The sequence below is a fragment of the Heterodontus francisci genome, chromosome 18 (assembly GCF_036365525.1).
Source record: "Heterodontus francisci isolate sHetFra1 chromosome 18, sHetFra1.hap1, whole genome shotgun sequence".
NCBI classification, from domain to species: domain Eukaryota; kingdom Metazoa; phylum Chordata; class Chondrichthyes; order Heterodontiformes; family Heterodontidae; genus Heterodontus; species Heterodontus francisci.
This window is the reverse complement of record NC_090388.1, coordinates 14,362,834-14,384,073: the sequence shown is the minus strand read 5'-3', so window position 1 is coordinate 14,384,073 and position 21,240 is coordinate 14,362,834. Positions and strand designations below refer to the sequence as shown.

The 21,240-nt window shown below is 48.2% G+C and overlaps 1 protein-coding gene across 4 annotated transcripts in view; it reads left to right on the top strand.

Moving 5' to 3' along the window:
- The first annotated feature begins 335 nt into the window (after positions 1-335).
- The window catches only part of LOC137379465 (nuclear transcription factor Y subunit beta-like), a 36,065-nt gene continuing 15,160 nt past the window's right edge, over positions 336-21,240 (top strand). Inside the window, exons 1-2 of one of the 4 annotated variants that reach the window (XM_068050323.1) lie at positions 336-476; positions 15,220-15,378. The gene's annotated coding sequence lies outside the window, so the exon portion shown is untranslated. The remainder of the gene's footprint in view (positions 477-15,219; positions 15,379-21,240) is intronic. The other 3 variants (XM_068050322.1, XM_068050321.1, XM_068050324.1) reach the window with 3 other exon arrangements.

Genomic DNA, 21,240 nt, shown 5'->3' with positions numbered 1-21,240 from the left:
GGGCCTGGAGTCGCAGCTCCGAGCTGGGGACGAGGAGAGGGCTGGGGGGGGGGGGGGGTGGAAATGGAGGGGTCTGCAGGTGCAGCTCCGAGTTGGAGACAAGGCGACGAGCGAGGATCCGAGGGGTGCAGCTCCGAGCTGGAGACAAGGGGGAGGGAAGGCGGGCCTGGGGTGGGGGAGTCTTGGCCGTGCAGCTCCGAGGCAGGGATGATGGCCATGGGATGGGGTTGCGGGAGTGCGCTGGAGACGCTGGGAAAGGAGAGGGAGGGAGCCGGGGAGGGGGTGCGGTCGAGTGGCGGAGGTGCGGGGGGAGGGAGGGTTGGAGCTGGAACGGCCCGGGGAGCCGCGGCGGGAGGGCGGCCGCGCCTGGAAGTGCAGCTCCGCGCTGGGACTGGCTCCTTCGCAGCCATTTTGTCCAACCACAGCCGCCTCTCCAACTAACCAACCAGGCAGGGCTCCGGCAGCGCTTCAATAAGGTTTGTCACCGCTCGGCCAATGATCGCTACCGATTCCTCCGGCTCCCCGCTTGAACCCGCTGTCCGTCTCCAACAGCGGCTGCCGGCCCAGCGGCAAAGCCCGGGGCTCCGGCCAGGCCCACCGCCACCTCGGCTGTTGCCCCCGCCGCTTATTTCCACCCTTTGCTCCGAGGCCCCGCGCTTTATTTGGAATCTTAACCCGGGCTCCGGGCTGCATCTCCCCCCCCCCCTCCCTTCACTCCAGCCCCCTGCTTCTCCCCGGGCCCAGGCTCGGATCCGGGCCCCGCCGCTCTTTCTGTCTCCCACCCCGCTGCGATGTGTTGTCGGGCTGGCGTCCCCCCCCCCCCCACCAACCCGCGGATGGGGGAGGCCTCAGGCCGGTGGTTAGGCGTTGTTGAGGGAAGGGAGGGGGAGGACAGGACCCCCGGCACCGGGTCGAGGTCGAGTCCGGGGGGGAGGGGCCTTTGTTTAAGCAGCACCTTCCCCTCCCGGGCGGTGAGGGTCTGTGAGTGGGTTTGCGTATAAGCTGGAACTATCCCTCTCTCCCCATCCCCCCCCCTCTCTCTCCCCATCCCCCCCCCCATCTCTCTCCCCATCCCCCCCCCCCCCCATCTCTCTCCCCATCCCCCCCCCCATCTCTCTCACCCCCCCCCAACACCCTCCCCATCCCCCCCCCATCACTCCCCATCCCCCCCCCATCTCTCCCCACCCCCCCCATCCCCACCCCCCCCATCTCTCTCCCCATCCCCCCCCCAACACTCACCCCATCCCCCCCCCCATCTCTCTCCCCACCCCCCCCCATCCCAACCACCCCCCCCCCAACACACCCCCATCCCCCCCCCCACACTCTCCCCATCCCCCCCCCATCTCTCTCCCCATCCCCCCCCCACACCTCCCCACCCCCCCCATCACTCTCCCCATCCCCCCCCCCATCACTCTCTCCCCATCCCCCCCCACTCACCCCATCCCCCCCCATCACACCCCACCCCCCCATCACTCACCCCATCCCCCCCCCACACTCCCCCATCCCCCCCCCATCACACCCCCAACCCCCCCCCATCACACCCCCATCCCCCCCCAACACATCCCCATCCCCCCCCATCACCCCACCCCCCATCCTCTCCCCATCCCCCCCCATCTCTCACCCCATCCCCCCCCACATCTCCCACCCCCCATCCCCACCCCCCATCTCTCCCCCATCCCCCATCTCTCCCCATCCCCCCATCTCACTCCCCATCCCCCATCTCTCTCCCCATCCCCCACTCTCTCCCATCCCCCCATCTCTCCCCATCCCCCATCTCTCTCCCCATCCCCCATCCTCCCATCCCCCCTCTCTCCCCATCCCCCCCTCTCCCCCATCCCCCCCATCTCTCCCCATCCCCCCCCTCTCTCCCCATCCCCCCCCTCTCTCCCCATCCCCCCCCCTCTCTCCCCATCCCCCCCCCTCTCTCCCCATCCCCCCCCCTCTCTCCCCATCCCCCCCCCTCTCTCCCCATCCCCCCCCCTCTCTCCCCATCCCCCCCCCTCTCTCCCCATCCCCCCCCCTCTCTCCCCATCCCCCCCCCTCTCTCCCCATCCCCCCCCCTCTCTCCCCATCCCCCCCCCCTCTCTCCCCATCCCCCCCCCTCTCTCCCCATCCCCCCCCCTCTCTCCCCATCCCCCCCCCTCTCTCCCCATCCCCCCCCCTCTCTCCCCATCCACCCCCCTCTCTCCCCATCCACCCCCCTCTCTCCCCATCCCCCCCCTCTCTCCCCATCCCCCCCCTCTCTCCCCATCCCCCCCCTCTCTCCCCATCCCCCCCCTCTCTCCCCATCCCCCCCCTCTCTCCCCATCCCCCCCCTCTCTCCCCATCCCCCCCCTCTCTCCCCATCCCCCCCCTCTCTCCCCATCCCCCCCCTCTCTCCCCATCCCCCCCCTCTCTCCCCATCCCCCCCTCTCTCCCCATCCCCCCCCTCTCTCCCCATCCCCCCCTCTCTCCCCATCCCCCCCTCTCTCCCCATCCCCCCCCTCTCTCCCCATCCCCCCCCTCTCTCCCCATCCCCCCCCTCTCTCCCCATCCCCCCCCTCTCTCCCCATCCCCCCCCTCTCTCCCCATCCCCCCCCTCTCTCCCCATCCCCCCCCTCTCTCCCCATCCCCCCCCTCTCTCCCCATCCCCCCCCTCTCTCCCCATCCCCCCCCTCTCTCCCCATCCCCCCCCTCTCTCCCCATCCCCCCCCTCTCTCCCCATCCCCCCCCTCTCTCCCCATCCCCCCCCTCTCTCCCCATCCCCCCCCTCTCTCCCCATCCCCCCCCTCTCTCCCCATCCCCCCCCTCTCTCCCCATCCCCCCCCTCTCTCCCCATCCCCCCCCCCTCTCTCCCCATCCCCCCCCCCTCTCTCCCCATCCCCCCCCCCTCTCTCCCCATCCCCCCCCCCTCTCTCGCCATCCCCCCCCCCTCTCTCCCCATCCCCCCCCCCTCTCTCGCCATCCCCCCCCCCTCTCTCGCCATCCCCCCCCCCTCTCTCGCCATCCCCCCCCCCTCTCTCGCCATCCCCCCCCCCTCTCTCGCCATCCCCCCCCCCTCTCTCCCCATCCCCCCCCCCTCTCTCCCCATCCCCCCCCCCTCTCTCCCCATCCCCCCCCCCTTTCACACCACATCACCCCAATCACTCCCCCCCCCCCCCCCCCCAAAATCATGAGGGGTCTGGACAGAGTAGATAGAGAGAAACTGTTCCCATTGGGGCGGCACAGTGGCGCAGTGGTTAGCACTGCAGCCTCACAGCTCCAGGGACCCGGGTTCGATTCTGGGTACTGCCTGTGTGGAGTTTGCAAGTTCTCCCTGTGTCTGCGTGGGTTTTCTCCGGGTGCTCCGGTTTCCTCCCACAAGCCAAAAGACTTGCAGGTTGGCAGGTAAATTGGCCGTTATAAATTGTCACTAGTATAGGTAGGTGGTAGGGAAATATAGGGACAGGTGGGGATGTTTGGTAGGAATATGGGATTAGTGTAGGATTAGTATAAATGGGTGGTTGATGGTCGGCACTGACTCGGTGGGCCGAAGGGCCTGTTTCAGTGCTGTATCTCTAATCTAAAAAAAAAAAAAATGACAATGAGAATTTGGTACGTTTCTGTTTGATGTTTTGTATTATTGAACCTTCAAGGACAGTGCAAAAAAATGTCAGTTAAATTTAAGTGTTGTCATTTGCTTGAAATTTTCCAGCCCTGGAATTTGTAACACATGCAGCACAGTGGTTAGCACCGCAGCCTCACAGCTCCAGGGACCCGAGTTCAATTCTGGGTACTGCCTGTGCGGAGTTTGCAAGTTCTCCCTGTGACCGCGTGGGTTTTCTCCGGGTGCTCCGGTTTCCTCCCACAGCCAAAGACTTGCAGGTGATGGGTAAATTGGCCATTGTAAATTGCCCTTAGTGTAGGTACAGACTCGGTGGGCCGAAGGGCCTGTTTCAGTGCTGTATCTCTAAATAAAAATTTTTTTAAAACATGCTAATGTTGGCTGCAAAAACAGGCCAACATACATGTTTCAGCCTTTTACTCATGCACCAAGTGCACGCAAAGATAGTGTTAGTGGTACCACACCCAGTGACCCATAACTGCCTGTGCCTACCTTTGTAGGGGTCATTATATGTGCTAATCTCATTCCATCTTAATGGGTACGGTTTCTACATTAGTTCTGTAGAATTCGTGCTGGAATAGTTTTGGCTTAAATAGCGACTTGCAGGCGTAGTCAGGCACCTGTGCTGAAGATGGAGCGATTAGAAGTGACCAAAAGCTTGGTCAAAGAGAGGTTTTAACGAGGAAAGAAATAACCTGCATTTATCTTGCGTTTTTCATAACTTCAGGATATCCTGATGCACTTTACAGCCAATGAGTTACTTCTGGAGTGTAGTCACTCTTTTAATGTAACAAACGTGGCAGACAATTTGTACACAGCAATGAAATACATGACTGGTCATTTGTTTTAGTGATGCTGGTTGATGAATAAATATTTGAAAAGACACGGTGGAGAATCCCATGCAGTGCCATGCGATCGTTTATGCCCACCTGAGGGCAGATGGTGTCTCAGAAAGCAGGTGGCTCTGAAGGTGCAGCACTCCTTCAGAACTACACTTGAGTGTCAGATTATGTATTCAAGCCTCTGCAGCAAGCTTCTGACTTATGCGAGAGTACTATCACTGAGCCATGACTCAATGGGGAGGGAGGGAAATATATAATGTGGGATGTACATAAGGTATGTCCTGTACACAAAAAGCAGGACAAGTCCAACATGGCCAATTACTGCCCCATCCGTCGACTCTGTCATCAGTAAAGTGATGGAAGGTGTCATCGACAGTGCAATCAAGTGGTAATTGCTTAGCAATAACCTTCTCAGTGATGCTCCGTTTGGGTTCTGCCAGGGCCACTCAGCTCCTGATCTCATTACAGCCTTGGTTCAAACATGGGCAAAAGAGCTGAACTCCAGAGGTGAGGTGAGAGTGACTGCCCTTGACATCAAGGCAGTATTTGACCGAGTATGGCATCAAGGAGTCCTAGCAAAACTGGAGTCAGTGGGAATCTGGGGGGTGGAATTCTCCGCTGGTTGGAATCAATCCCAGCGCAAAGGAAGATGGCTGTGGTTGTTGGAGGTCAATCATCTGAGCTCCAGGACATCACTGCAGGAGTTCCTCAGGGTAATGTCCTAGGCCCAACCATCTTCAGCTGCTTCATCAATGACCTTCCTTCAATCATAAGGTCAGAAGTGGGGATGTTCGCTGATGATTGCACAATGTTCAGCACCATTCGCGACTCCTCAGATACTGAAGCAGTCTGTGTAGAAATGCAGCGAGACCTGGACAATATCCAGGCTTGGGCTGATAAGTGGCAAGTAACATTTGCGCCTCACAAGTGCCAGGCAATGACCATCTCCCCTGACATTCAATGGCGTTACAATTGCTGAATCTCCCACCATCAACATCCTAGGGATTCCAATTGACCAGAAACTGAACTGGAGTACCATATAAATAACGTGGCTACAAGAGCAGGTCAGAGGCTAGGAATCCTGTGGCGAGCAACTCACCTGATTCCCCAAAGCCTACCCACCATCTACAAGGCACAAGTCAGGAGTGTGATGGAATACTCTCCACTTGCCTGGATGAGTGCAGCTCCAACAACACTCAAGAAGCTTGACACATCCAGGACAAAGCAGCTCGCTTGATTGGTACCCATCCACAAATATTCACTCCCTCCACCACCGACTTTCAGTGGCAGCAGTGTGTACCATCTACAAGATGCACTGCAGCAACGCAACAAGGCTCCTTCGACAAGACCTTCCAAACCTGCGACCTCTACCGACTAGAAGGATAAGGGCAGCAAATGCATGGGAACACCACCACCTGCAAGTTTCCCTCCAAGTCACACACCATCCTGACTTGGAACTATATCGCTGTTCCTTCACTGTCACTGGGTCAAAATCCTGGAACTCCCTTCCTAACAGCACTGTGGGTGTATCTACCTCACATGAACTGCAGCGGGTTAAGAAGGCAGCTCATCACCACCTACTCAAGGGCAATTAGAGATGGGCAATAAATGCTGGCCTGGCCAGCGACGCCCACATCCCATGAATGAATTTTAAAAAAATTCTTGCATTTGTACAGGGCTTTGGTGAGACCACACCTGGAGTACTGTTCACAGTTTTGACCTCTATATTTAAGGAAAGTTATACATGTGAATTAGGAGCAGGAGTAGGCCCCTCGAGCCTACTCCGCCATTCAACAGGATCATGGCTGATCTGATTGTAAGCTCGACTCCACATTCCCACCTACCCCCAATAACCTTTTACCCCCTTGCTTATCAAGAATCTATCTACCTCTGCCTTAAAAATTTTCAATGACTCTGCTTTCACCGCCTTTTGAGGAAGTGAATTCCAAAGACTCACGACCCTCTGAGAAAAATTTCTTCTCATCTGTCTTAATTGGGCGACCCCTTATTTTTAAACAGTGATCCCTAGTTCTAGATTCTGCTACATCCACCCTGTCAAGATCCCTCAGGATCTTCTGTTTTTCAATCAAGTCGCCTCTTATTCTTCTAAACCCCAGCGGATACAAACCTAGCCTGTCCAACCTTTCCTCATAAGACATCTCACCTATTCCAGGTATTAGTCTAGTAAACCTTCTCTGAACTGCTTCCCACACATTTACATCCTTCCTTAAATAAGGAGACCAGTACAGTACACAGTACTCCAGATGTGGTCTCACCAATGCCCTGTATCACTAAAGCATAACCTCCCTGCTTTTGTATTCAATTCCCCTCTCAATAAAGATAACATTCTATTAGCTTTCCTAATTACATGCTGTACCTGCATACTAATCTTTTGCAATTCTGCATCTCAGAGCTCTGCAATCTTTCACCATTTAAATAATATGCCTCTTGTTTTATTCTTCTTGCCAAAATGGACAGTTTCACATTTTCCCACATACTCCATTTGCCAGATCTATGCCCACTCACTTAACCTATCTATATCCCTTTGTAGCGTCCTTATGTCCTCTTCGCAAGTTACTTTCCTACCAATTGTGTCATCAAATTTAGCAACCATACTGTTGGTCCCTTCACCCAAGCCATTTATATAAATTGTAAAAGGTTGCGGCCCCAGCACTGATCCCTGTGGCACACCACTCGTTACATCTTGCCAACCAGAAAATGACCCATTTATGCCTCCTCTGTTTCCTGTTAGCTAGCTAATCTGCTATCCATGCCAATATATTAATCCCTACACCATGTGCTTTTATTTTACACAGTATCTTTTGATGTGGCACCTTAACAAATGCCTTCTGGAAATCTAAGTCCAGTTCCCCTTTATCCACAGCACATGTTACTTCAAAGAACTCCAGTAAATTGGTTAAATATGATTTCCCTTTCACAAAACCATGTTGACTCTACCTGATTACCTTGAATTTTTCCAAGTGCTCTGCTATGCCGTCTTTAATAATAGCTTCTAACATTTTCCCTAAGACAGATGTTAAGTTAACTGGCCTGTAGTTTCCTACTTTCTGTCTCCCTCCCTTTGTGAATAAACATTCGCTATTTTCCAATCTAATGGAACCATTCCCGAATCTAGGGAGTTTTGGAAAATTAAAACCAACGCAGCAATTATCTCACTAGCTGCTTTTAAGACCCTAGGATGAAGTCCATCAGGACCTGGAGACTTGTCAACCCGTAGCTCCAACAATTTGCTCAGTCCCTCTTCCCAGAGGATTGTAATTTTCTTGAGTTCCTCCCTCCCTTCTATTTCCTGATTTACAGCTATTTTTGGGATGTTACTTGTATCCTCCATGGTGAAGACCGATGCAAAATACCTGTTCAGTTCATCTGCCATCTCCTGATTTTCCATTATTAATTCCCCAGACCCACTTTCTATCGGACCAATGCTCACTTTGTTAACTTTTTTAATATATCTATAGAAACTTTTGCTATCTGTCTTTATATTTCTAGCTAGCTTTCTCTCATATTCTAATTTTTCACTCTTAGTTTTTTAGTCATTCTTTGCTGTTTTTTTATATTCTGTCCAATCTTCTGACCTGTCACCCATTTTTTTGCAATTATTTGCTAATTCTTTAAGTTTGATACTATCATTAACTTTTTTAGTTAACCGCGGATGGTGGGTCCTCCTCTTGGAATTTTTCTTTCTCATTGGAATGTGTATTCTGAAATATCCCCTTAAATGTCTGCCATTGCATCTTTATTGACCTATCCCTTAACCTACTTTGCCAGTTCATTTTAGCTAGCTCTGCTTTCATGCCCTCATAATTTCTCTTATTTAAAATACTAGTCTTAGACCCACTCTTCTCTCCCTCAAACTGAATGTAAAATTCAATTATATTATGATCACTGCTGTCTAGGCGCGTCTTCACTGTGAGGTCATTGATTAATCCTATCTCGTTGTACAATACCAGGTCTAGTATAGCCTGCTGTCTGGTTGACTCCAGAATGTGCTGTTCTAAGAAACTATCCTGAAAGCGTTCTGTGAACTCCTTAGCTACCTTTTCTCAATTGATTTTTCCAGTCTATAAGTAGATTAAAATCCACCATGATTATTGCTCTACCTTTCTGCATTGGAGGCAGTACAGCGAAGGTTCACTCAAAGGGCGGCACAGTGGCGCAGTGGTTAGCACCGCAGCCTCACAGCTCCAGTGACCCGGGTTCAATTCTGGGTACTGCCTGTGTGGAGTTTGCAAGTTCTCCCTGTGTCTGCGTGGGTTTCCTCCCACATGCCAAAGACTTGCAGGTTGATAGGTTAATTGGCCGTTATAAATTGTCCCTAGTAGAGGTAGGTGGTAGGGACAGGTGGGGATGTGGTAGGAATATGGGATTAGTGTAGGATTAGTATAAATGGGTGGTTGATGGTCGGCACAGACTTGGTGGGCCGAAGGGCCTGTTTCAGTGCTGTATCTCTAAACTAAATTAGTTCCTGGGATGAGAGGGTTGTCCTTTGAGAGGCTGAGTAAATTGGCTGTATACTTTCTGGAGTTTAGAATGAGAGTTGATCTCATTGAAACATACAAAATTCTGAAGGGGCTTGATAGCGTGGACAATGAGAGGTTGTTTCCCCAGGCTGGGGAATCTAGAATATGTGGGCACAGTCTCAGGATAAGGAGCCGATCATTTAGGACTGGGATGAGGAGAAATTTCTTCACTGAAAGGGTTATGAATCTTTGAAATTCTCTAATCCAGAGGGCTGTGGATGCTGCATCTTTGAATATATTTAAGGCTGCAATAGACAGATTTTTGGTGCCTCAGGGAATCAATGGTTATGGGGAGCAGGCGGGGAAGTGGAGGTGAGGCAGAAGATCAGCCATGATCATATTGAATGGCAGAGCAGGCTCGAGGGGCCGAATGGTCTACTCCTGCTCCTATTTCTTTTGGCTAAAGGCTCAGTTGACAATTGGTGGCGGATGCCTAAGAGGCTAGAGTTGGAGAAACTGCGATCTGGGGTCATTTATAATTTTTCATCTGAAATTAACTTGTATTTTGTGACAGGCTACCCAATAGGGGCACAAAAAGGAATTTGCATTTAAGTAGTACGTTTTACATCCTCCAGATGCCCCAACATGTATGAATTACTTTTGAAGTGCTGTCATCGTTGTGTAGATAAATGCTGAAGCCAATCTGCAAAGACTTAGAATCAGCAGTGACATGATTGTTTTTTTTTGGCAATGTCAGTTGAGGGATCAATGTTGGCCAGGACACTGGGAGATATCTCCCTGCTCATTGACTAACCCCATGACAGCTTTAGCATCTGCCTTGGCTCATCTGAAGGATGGCTCCAGCAGCAATGCAGCTCTGCTATGGTTCTGCTATGGTACTGCAATGAACAGGGTTTGTACTTGATTCATAGCTTGTGAGCCTCCGTAGCATTAATGTAAGATAAATACAATAGGAAATTCAGCAGAAACTTCTTTGCCCAGAGAGTGGTAAGAATGTGGAAGTCGCTGCCACAAGGACTGGTTCAAGTGAATAATGTCGATGCATTTAAGGGGAAGCTAGATTTTGACCCAGTGATGGTGCTGTTAGGAAGGAAGTTCCAGGATTTTGACAGTGAAGGAACGGCAATATAGTTACAAGTCAGGATGGTGTGTGGCTTGGAGGGGAACTTGCAGGTGCTGGTGTTCCCATGCATCTGCTGCCCTTGTCCTTCTAGGTGGTAGAGGTCATGGGTTTGGTCGGTGCTGTTGAAGGAGCCTTGGTGAGTTTCTGCAATGCATATTGTAGATGGTACGCACTGCTGCCACTGAGCACTGGTGGTGGAGGGGGTGCTGGTCAAGCGGGCTGCTTTGTCTTGGATGATGTTGAGCTCCTTGAGTGCTATTGGCGCCACACTCATCCAGGCAAGTGGAGAGTATTCCATCACACTCCTGACTTGTCACCTTGTAGATGGTGGACAGGCTTTGGGGAGTCAGGAGGTGAGTTGCTCACTGCAGAATTCCAAGCCTCTGACCTGCTCTTGTAGCCACAGTATTTATATGGCTACTGCAGTTCAGTTTCTGGTCAGTAGTAGTCCCTTGGATGTTGTAGTGGGGGGTTCAGCGATGGTAATGCCATTGAATGTCAAGGGGAGATGGTTGGATTCTCTCTTGTTGGAGAAGGATAATGTTGATAGGGTTAGTTGAAGAGGGTTTGAAGGAGGTTTCTGTGGCCCATAAACACTGGTTTGGTGCATTTGGGCCAAATGGCCTGTTTCTGTGCTGTGTATTCTATGTAAATTGCCACAAAGACAAATGGATCGGATGCACCTGCTCTCTCTCGATAGTTGCAGACAGCTGATAATAAGAACACAGCTGGAGGAGAGTCCTGAATGTTGTGGCGGGCTCACAAATAGTTGTAGAAGAGCACAGGAAGTTGCAGAGGGTCTTGTAGTAATGACGTTTTAGATGCTCTTCCCGTACCCCCGCCAAAAAGTACTTTTGAAGACTCTGGTCTTTATTGCAATGAATACAGCGCAATGTCAATAATGGCTTGTGTTTCAGGTCTGAGAGTTATAGATTCACTATTTTCTGAATGAAAAATTTAATTAGTCAGTGTGAATCTGATGAAATGGCATTCATCTTAACGAGATATTCATCAGCCTAGTTGGGTTTTCTTTCGATTATGTTTGAGTTGCAGGAGGGCTAGCATGATATTCTTGAAACTATAACGCCAATAAGAATCATTGGTCACTTTTTATGGATTTTTTTTTTCCTCCTCAACAGTTTGCAGTAAACTGAGTCATTGTCTTTTCAAGCAACATATTGTACCCTGCATGCAACACTCAGAATGAATTCCACTTAAAGCTCCTATTCCTGTTACAGCTGTTTTGTGGGATGAAATTGAGCTATGTTAGTGCACGTATGCTTAGCAAGCAAGTTTGAGATTCCTTTGTTTTACTGGAGGTGATAACCAATTAAATGGTGAAGAACTTCATGTGAGCGTATGAAACATTTGTGCTAATATTGGTGTGATTTCACTTCAGTGTAGCCATAAACCAAATTAGAATGGAATTGGTTTCAACAATAACAATTTGCATTTATATAGCATCTTTAACGTATTAAAACATCCCATCACGAGAGCATTTATCAAGCAAAATTTGACACCAATCCGCATAAGCAGATATTAGGACAGATGATCTTTGACCACGCTTTTGGTCATCTGGCCTAAGGAGCATCGCAAAGGAGGAAAGAAAGGCAGAGAGGTTTAGGGAGGAAACGCCAGAGCTTAGGGCCTCGGCAACTGAAGGCACGGCCACCAGTGACAGAGCAATTAAAATCAGGGATGCTTTTGAGGCAGCATTGGAGGAGTGCCGATATCTCATTTGGGTGGAGGCCGGGGAGGAGATTAGAGATGGGGAGAGTTGAGGCCATGGTACAATTTGGAAACAAGGGTTTTTTAAAAATTTGTTCATGGGATGTGGGCATCACTGGCTGGGCCAGCATTTATTGCCCATCCCTAATTGCCCTTGAACTGAATGGCTTGCTAGACCATTACAACGGGTATTTAAGAGTCATCCACACAGCAGATAAGGATGCAGATTACCTTCCCTCAAGGACATTAGTGAACCAGATGGGTTTTTACAACAGTTGACAATGGACTGGCTTTTTAATTCCAGATTTATTAATTGAATTCAAATTTCACCATCTACCCTCCCTGTTGGGATTCGAACCCATGTCCCCAGAGCATTAACCTGTGTCGCTGGATTACTAGTCCAGTGCCATTACCACAACGCCACCGCCTCCCCCGGGTGAGTTTTAAAATTGAGGCATTGCTAAACCGGGAGCCAATGTAGGTCAGCGAGCACATGAGTGAAGGGTGAACGGGACTTGGTGTGAGTTAGAACACGGACAGCAGAGTTTTGGATGGCCTGAAGTATATAGAGGGTACAACCTCCTGGCCAGGAGTGTGTTAGAATACTTGAGTCTAGAGGTAACAAATGTATGGAAGAGGGTTTCAGCAGCAGATCAGCTGAGGCAGGGATGAAGTCAGGTGATGTTACAGAGGTGGAAATAAGCGGCAGCATGCTCTGTGATCAGAAGCCCATCTCAGTGTCACATGCTATACCAAGTTTGCAGGTTTTTAAACAATATGTAATCCATATAGCGCATTATCCAGTACCTGTGGTAATTTTTTCAATCATTCTATCCCCAGTACAGGGAGTTTCAAGTGAATACTTTCCAATCAGAGTGCATCCATTAATCACTTAGAAGAAGCAAAATGTTGGAAATGCACAGCAGTTTGTCAGTGTCTAGGGAGAAAAGCTAGGTTAAGATTTTGGGTATAACCCTTGATCAGTACTGAAACGCAAACTGGAAATGTTTCCAGTTAGACATGAAATTTTTAGCTTGTTTTCTCTCCTTACGAACACTAACAGACTGGCTGTGTGTTCTCTGCTTTTTCTATATTTTTAATTTCAGATTTCCAGCCTTTGTTTTTCTTCCCTTTATTTGAATTCTGTAGGAGAGATTAGTTACAAGCTTCTGTCATTGTGATATGACTATTTGCTATTTCTAATTAATGTATATGAAATCCAACAGTCAACCTATAGCATTTTAATTAGATTTCACAATCGATTTTGAGTATCAAGGTTTTTTTGGGTAAACCTGTTCTTTCTTGATTAGTCATTGGGTAATGTGAAATTATCTGTACAGGTTAACTGACAATTCACAGAAGTCAGTGAGACATTATTGGGATAAAACAGAAGGCTGAAAATGCACAGTTCTGTCAGCAACTAAACAGAAAAGACAGGTTATGATGATTTGAATTGGAAGTCTGTCAGAACTTGAACTGAAAGTTCGAGTACAGGAGCAGGGATGTCTTGCTGCAATTATACAGGCCCTTGGTGAGGCCACACCTGGAATATTGTGTGTGGTTTTGGTCTCCTTATCTGAGGAAGGATGTTCTTGCTATAGAGCGACTGCAGTGAAGGTTTACCAGACTGATTTCTGGGATGGTGGGACTGACATATGAGGAGAGATTGAGTCGGTTAGGATTATATTCGCTGGCGTTCAGAAGAATGAGGGGGATCTCATAGACACGTATAAAATTCTAACAGGACTTGACAGGGTAGATGCAGGAAGGATGTTCCCGATGGTGGGGGAGTCCAGAACTAGGGGTCATAGTCTAAGGATATGAGGTAAACCTTTCAGGACTGAGATGAGGAGAGATTTCTTCACCCAGAGAGTGGTGAGCCTGTGGAATACGCTACCACAGAAAGCAGTTGAAGTCAAAACATTGTACGTTTTCAAGAAGGAGTTAGATATAGCTCTTGGGTCTAAAGGGATCAAAGGGTATGGGGCAAGAATGGGAGCAGGCTACTGAGTTGGATGATCCGCCATGATCATAATGAATGGTGGAGAAGGCCCGAAGGGCTGAATGGCCTACTCCTGCTCCTATTTTCTATGTTTCTATGAAAGATGAGTCGATTTTTTTTTTAGTAGGGTTGGCTTAAAGGGTAATCTTCAAAAGTGGTCCATTTAAAAAGTTCTGAGTGGGCATCCTTCATCAAAACTGAGGACAATGGTAAGATTTTGCAGTCATTATGAAGCAGTGACCTCAGAAAGCTTAGCAATCTCTGGTGAGGATTTCCCCTTTCCCAACATCAATTTGAATCTGATGCCAAGTTAGGGGTAGGATAATCAACCAATCAAACTGAAGTATTCTCATAGACAGCAAACCAGGAAGTAAAAAATCACTGAATCCCTTCACTTAATTTTTGTATTTTGCAAATAGCAAAAGAAATGGGGCACACTCATGGGATTTAGGTAGAAGCTAAAATATCAAACAAACTTTAACATTTATTATTTTAAAAATTTGTGAATTTCTTATAGTAGAGAAATTTGACATTCAACAAATATAAAATTATTCTTTCAGGGCAAGTGAGGCTGTTTAGCAGTAATTATGAATTTAATACGCTGTTAAAAACCCAGTTACACCTTATTCGACAAGGTGCAACTTCACGAGTTTTTACAGCAAAGCTAAAAGCCTAAGAGTGGAAGTTCTCATCAGTTCAATGATTTCCCATTGATTGCAACTTGGGAACCTCAATACCACACACCCTCTGGAAAAGCGTAGAATCACTGACCGCAACTTCTGGATTTCGGTATTTAACTCTGCGTGGGCAGACTCCAAAACTGCTGTCAGTTTCAAAGGAGTAATGACAGCGAACACTGGTTTCACTGTCATTACCATCACAAAATCCACTATCTGTATGCAAGTTGGCGAAGTTTTACAGCAATCAACAGCTTTTCGGTATCTGGGAATGTTCTCTGTGAAACGTTTTGCCTGCCGATGAAATTTATGACTATCAACGCGAGCAGCTACACACCGAGTGTGCACCACACATTGTTTTCGGGTTTGCCTTTAGTAATAGATTTTACATAGTATCTAATCAAGCTAATTGAAATAGTTTGTGCTGGATCCAACTAGAAACACCACAAGCAAATTGATCCATCTGAGACAGCAAGCCTAGAAAAGGCGATTACAGTATTGAATTAATACATTTCAGTTGTCAACAGTTCTTGCAGTTGTGAGGAAGTGCATGTAACAGCCCGCAAATCTCATGGTTGGGTGGTTTGTGAATCTTCAGTTTTGTAGCCTTATTCTAACACTTCTGTGTTTAGAAACTTTCTGCGCAGTGCAAATCACTATTGAAATCTATCTTCATGCAAAATCTATTTAAACAAATGTGCTTTGAATATTTAAAGTACTGGGTGCTGAGACATTTTCTTTTGTTCTGTTTTTGTTTTTAAGAACTCCGCTGTTGTTTTGAGCAGGAACCTAGACTTGACGCCCCAGCGCTGGAAGAGTGCTGCAATGCTAGAGCTGGCATGTTTCAGATGAGGCATTAAACCGAGGCCACATTTACCTGTTACTAAAGGATGTAAGCAATCTCATGGCACTATTTGAAGAGTAGGTGTTGTGGCAAATATTCCCTTCAACCAATTAACGAGTCAATTGATCATTCAATTCATTTACTGTTTTTGGGGCCCTTGCTGAGTGCAAGCTGCTGCTGGGTAGCAGTGACTGCAATTTTAAAAATACAGTTGATGTTGTAAAGTGCTTTGAGTTGCCTCGGATGTGATAAACTTAAATACAAATGCTTTCTTTTTGATTTGTCTAAATAAAATGAGCTCAGATACAATATCAGCATGGAACGGAACAAAAATATGCCACAGTTTTCGTACAGAAGACTCTTTCATATTTTTGAATTGAGCAGCTTTGTTGACTGCCTATCAACCACTTGTGCTTTGATCTGTCTGCGGTTGTAGGGTGCCTCTAGTGTTCTATTGCACCTTAATGCGCGCTGTAACCCTTCCATTCGTGTTTCCACCCCTCCTGCAACACTGAAACAGGATGTGTATCAGTCACAAATGACATCCAATGTGACTGTGACCATGATGAACTATCCCTGTACATCCTTCCCAATTTGTCAGTAGCCATTGACATGGTTGACCACATCATCCTTCTCCAACCCTACTCCGTTGTCTAGCTGGGTGGGATTGTTCCTATCTGGTTCCATTCCTGTCTACCCAGTCATAGCCAGAGAATCACCAGCAATGTCTTCTCTTTCCACTCCTGCACCGTTGCTTCTGGAGTCTCCCCTAAAATCTATCCCTGGCATCCCCTCTTCTTTGTCATCTATATGCTGCCCCATGGTAATATCATTTGAAAACAGTTCAGTTTCCAAATATACACTGACAGCACCCAGCTCTACCTCACTATCATCTTGCTCAAACCTATCACTGCATCTGATTTGTAAAGCTGCTTGTCTGACATCCTTTTTTAAAAATTCTTTCATGGTACATGAGAATCATTTGCAAGGCCAGCATTTCCTGCCCATTCCTAATTGCCCTTGAGAAGGTGGTGATGAGCAGCTGCTTTGAGCCGCTACAGTCCACGTCGTGTAGGTACACCCACAGTGCTGTTAGGGAGGGTGTTCCAGGATTTTGATCCAGCAACAGTGAAGGAACGGCGATATATTTCCAAGTCAGGATGGTGTGTGGCTTGGAGGGGAACTTGCAGGTGGTGGTGTTCCCATGTACCTGCTGCCCTTGTCCTTCTAGGTGGTCGAGGTTGCAGATTTGGAAGGTGCTGTCCAAGGAGGTTTGGTGAGTTGCTGCAATGCATCTTGTAGATGATACACACTGCTGCCACTGTGTGTCGGTGGTGAAGGGAGTGAATGTTGAAGGTGGTAAATGGTGCGCTGAGCAAGCGGGCTGCTTTGTCTTGCTTGAGTGTTGTTGGAGCTGCACCCATCCAGGCAAGTGGAGAGTATTCCATCACACTGCTGACATGTGCTTCGTAGATAGTGGACTAGATTTGAGTTGGGAGATGAGTTACTCACTGGAGACTTCCCAGCTTCTGACCTGCTCTTGTAACCACAGTATTTATATGGTTGGTTCAGTTAAATTTCTGGTCAGTGGTAACCCACAGAATGTTGATGGTGGGAAATTCAGTGATGATCATTGCCATAAAACATCAAGGGGAAGTGGTTAGATTTTGTCTTGTTGGAGATGGTCATTGCCTGGCACTAGTGTGGCACAGATGTTACTTGCCATTTATCAGCCCAAGCCTGGATATTGTCCAGGTCTTGCTGCATTTTGACATGGACTGCTTCAGTATCTGAGGAGTCGCGAATGGTGCTGAATACTGAAATCATCAATGAACATCCCCACTTCTGACCTTATGACAGAGGGATGGTCATTGATGATGGTGTAGTGGTAATGTTACTGAACTAGTAATCCAGAGGCCCAGGCTAATGCTCTGGGGACATGGGTTCAAATCCCACCAGAGCAGCTGGTGGAATTTAAATTCAATTAATTAATACAAATCTGGACATGAAACCATCATTGACTCACAAAAACCTATCTGGTTCACTGATGTCCTTTAGGGAAGGAAATCTGCGTCCTTACCTGGTCTGAACTACGTGTGTCTCCAGACCCACAGCAATGTGATTGACTCTTAACTGCGCTCTGAAATGGCCTAGCAAGCCATTCAGTTGTCAGGGGCAATTAGGGATAGGCAACAAAAGCTGGCCTTGCCAGTGACGCCCTCATCCCATGGAAGAAAAAAAAAAGCTGAAGATGGTTGGGCCTAGGACACTACCCTGAGGAACTCCTGCAGTGATGTCCAGGGGCTGAGATGATTGGCCTTCAACAACCAAACCATCATCTTTTGTGCTAGGTATGACTCCAACCAGCAGAGAGTTTTCCCCCTGATTCCCATTGACATCAATGTTACTAGGGTTCCTTGATGCCACACTTGGTCAAATGCTGTCTTGCTGTCAAGGGCAGCCACTCTCACCTGACCTCTGGAGTTCAGCTCTTTTCTCCATGTTTGGACCAAAACTTTAAATACGATCTGGAGCCAGATGCCCCTGGCGGAACCCAAACTGAGCATCAGTGAGCAGGTTATTGCTGAGTAGGTGTCGCTTGATAGCACTGTCAGTGACACCTTCCATCATTTGCTGATGATCGGGAGTAGACCGATGGGACACTAATTTGCTGGGTTGGATTTGTCCTGCTTTTTGTAGACAGGACATACCTGGGCAATTCTCCACATTTGTTGGGTAGATGCCAGTGTTATAGCTGAACTGGGACAGCTTGGCTAGGGGTGTGGCTAGTTCTGGAACACAAGTCTTCAGTACTACAGCTGGGATGTTGTCAGGGCCCGTAGCCTTTGCAGTATCCAGTGCCTTCAGCCATTTATTGATATCACATGGAGTGAATCAGATTACCTGAAGTCTGGCATCCATGGTACTGGGAACCTCAGGAGGAGGCCGAGATGGATCATCCACTCAGCACTTCTGGCTGAAGATGGTTGCAAATGCTTCAGCCTTGTCTTTTGCACTGATGTGCTAGACTCCCCCATCATTGAGGATGGAGATGTTTGTGGAGTCCCCTCCTCCGGTTGTTTAATTGTCTACCACCATTAGCGAGTGGATGTGGCAGGACTACATAGCTTTGATCTGATCCATTGGTTGTGGGATCACTTAGTTCTATCCATCGCATTCTGCTTTCGCTGTTTAACATGCATGTAGTCCTGTGTTGTAGCTTCACCAGGCCGACACCTCTTTTTGAGGTAGGCCTGGTGCTGCTCCTGCACTCCTCATTGAACCAGGGTTGGTCCCCTTGCTTGATGGTAATGGTAGAGTGAGGGATATGCCAGGCCATGGGTTGACATATTATGGTTGAATACAATTTTGTTGCTGCTGATGGTCCACAGTGCCTCATAGATACCCAGTTTTGATCTGCCAGATCTGTTCTGAATCTATCCCATTTAGCACGGTAGTAGTGTCACACAGCACGATGGAGGGTATCCTCAGTGTGAAGATGGGACTTTGTCTGCACAAAAGGACTGTGTGGTGGTCACTCCACTAATACTGTCATCGGCAGATGAATCTGCGACAGGTAGATTTGTGAGGACAAGGTCAGGTAAGTTTTTCTCTTGTTGGTTTTCTCACCACCTGCCCAGACCCAGTCTAGCAGCTGTGTCCTTCAGGACTCAGTAGTGGTGCTACCGAGCCAATCTTGGTGATGGACATTGAAGTCCCCCACCCAAAGTACGTTCTGTGCCCTTGCTACCCTCAGTGCTTCTTCCAATTGGTATTCAACATGGAGGAGCACTGATTCATCAGCTGAGAGAGGGCAGTAGGTGGTAATCAGCAGGAGGTTTCTTTGCCCATGTTTGACCTGAAGCCATGAAACTTCATGGGGTCCAGAGTCAATGTTGAGGACTCCCAGGGCAACTCCCTCCCTAATGTATACCACTGTGCTGCCACCCCTGGTGGGTCTGTTCTGCTGATGGGACAGGACATACCCAGGGATGGTGATGGAGGAGTCTGGGACATTGACTGGAAGGTATGATTTGATGAGTATGACTATGTCAGGCTGTTGCTAGTCAGTGGGACAGCTCTCCCAATTCTGGCACAAGATCCCAGGGGAGGACTTTGCAAGATCGACTAGGCAGGGTGCGCCTTTGTTGTTTCCAGTGCCTCGGGTGATGCTGAGTGGTCTGTCCGGTTCTATTATTTTTTGACCTTTCTGTAGCATTTTGCTGCAACTGAGTGACTTGCTAGGCCATTTCGGAGGGCAGTTAAGAGTCAGACACATGGCTGTGGGTCTGGTGTCATATATAGGCCAGACCGGGTAAGGACAGCAGATTTCCTTCCCTAAAATGAATTAGTGAGCCAGATGGGTGTTTACGACAATCTGGTAATTTTATGGTCACCATTACTGAGACTGCTGTGGTGGGATTTGAACTCATGTCTCTGGAGCATTAGTCTGGGCCTTTGGATTACTAGTTCAGTAACAGTACCACGACGCTACCATTCTCTCCAGTATTGAATGAGAAGAAATATCCTCCACATTATATTTTGGGAAGACTGGCACCATCGTCTTCGGTCCTGCTCACAAACACTCTACCCTAGCTACTGACTCAATCCCTCTCACTAGTAACTGTCTGAAGCTGAACCAGACCAATCACCGCATCTGATGTGACACTAAGCTCCCAGCCCTGTATCCAAGACCACCTACTTTCACCTCTAACAATGCCAATTTCCGCCCCGGCCTCAGTTCATCAGCTGCTGAAACCCTCATCCGTACCTTTGTTACCTCTAGACTCGACTGTTCCAATGCTTTGCTTGCTGGCCTCCCACCATGCACCCTCCATAAACCTGAACTCATCCAAAACTTGCACTGAGTCCCGTTCCCCCAAGACCTCTACACTTGCTGACCTATATTGGTTTCCAGACTGGCAATGCTTCGGTTTTAAAGTTTTTATCCTTGTTTTGAAATGCCTCCATGCCCTCCCCAGGTCGGCCCCCCCCCCCCCCCCCCCCACTATCGCTGTAACATGCTGCAGCTCGACAACCCAACGAGATATCTGCACTCCTCCTGTTCTGACCACTTCTGCACCCCAAATCTCTATAGGTGGCCGTGCCTTTAGCTATCTTGGAAGATCTGGAACTCCCTCCCTAAACCCCTCCACCTCTCCTAAAAGCCTATCTATTTGGCCAAAATTTTAGCTACCTGTTCCTATATTGCTTCATTTGGTTTGGTGTCACACTTTGTTTGATGATTCTCCTGTGAAGGGCCTTACGATGTTTTATTACATTAAAGGAGCTATATAAGTACAGTTTATGCCCAGTAATTCAAGATTAATTTCGGCCAGTGTAGTTGTGCTTAAACTATTAGTGTTTAGGGTCTTGTGAACAGCAGTTTGTTAGCCATTTCTTTCTATTTTGGTGTTCTCCCAGATGAATTACTGCCTCCTGTCCCACATTTACACTCACACCTTATTGCTGTGCACCTCCATTCATCCCTTCTAAAGCACACAGTCAGTGTATGTGAATGGCTTCAGTTAAAGCAGGGTTGGATGTGCGACAGAATCCCTTATTAAATGGGATGTTCTTTGTAGTCGCTCAGTTTCTCATTGTTTAACCAGTTCGATGCTCTCCACTCAGTAAACTTTTATTGTAAGCTCAACCATAAAATATCTATTGCATTTCTGGGCTACTTTCGAGTTGTTTTGAAACAAGTGTTACACATTTGAATAACACTTTCAACCATGTAAATCATACAGGATGAATTTATAGAAGTACAAGACGTGACAAAAAAGCATGACAACACTTCAGTTTGTTTTCTGATTTGTACCTTGTGCTTGGATTTGCAATTAAAAGGATATTTTAACCTATTTGATGCACAATTACTCCATCACTCGCCTACGCCTATTATTAATGGCCTCTCTCTTTGGCCTCCTTGTCTCGAGAGA